Source organism: Meleagris gallopavo, chromosome Z, assembly GCF_000146605.3.
Source record: "Meleagris gallopavo isolate NT-WF06-2002-E0010 breed Aviagen turkey brand Nicholas breeding stock chromosome Z, Turkey_5.1, whole genome shotgun sequence".
Lineage (NCBI taxonomy): Eukaryota > Metazoa > Chordata > Aves > Galliformes > Phasianidae > Meleagris > Meleagris gallopavo.
In genome coordinates this window covers 22,855,483-22,855,826 of record NC_015041.2, presented here as the reverse complement: position 1 = coordinate 22,855,826, position 344 = coordinate 22,855,483, and positions in this window count along the sequence as shown.

Sequence of the window (344 nt, the reverse complement as noted above, 5' to 3'; positions counted from 1 at the left end):
GCTGGTTGGCGACCCTGCAGACAGCAGGGGGGTTGAAACTAGATGATCACTGTGGTCCTTTTCAACCTGGGCATTCTATGATTCTATCCCCATACACAGTTCACACACACACACACACACAGCTATCTTTTGTGGAAGCATCTGTTGTAACACGGTCATTTTTACTTCCAAACACACACACACAATGTACCCGCAGATAGCAGAGCTCACATACATACGTGCCTAAATATGCAAATAGCAGCGGTACAATAGACTCCTTCCACAAAAGATGGCTGGCTCTACACCACGCAGACCGGCCCGGGCCAGAAGAAAAGGTGCCGCTTTCCTCAAAACTCACCCAGAAC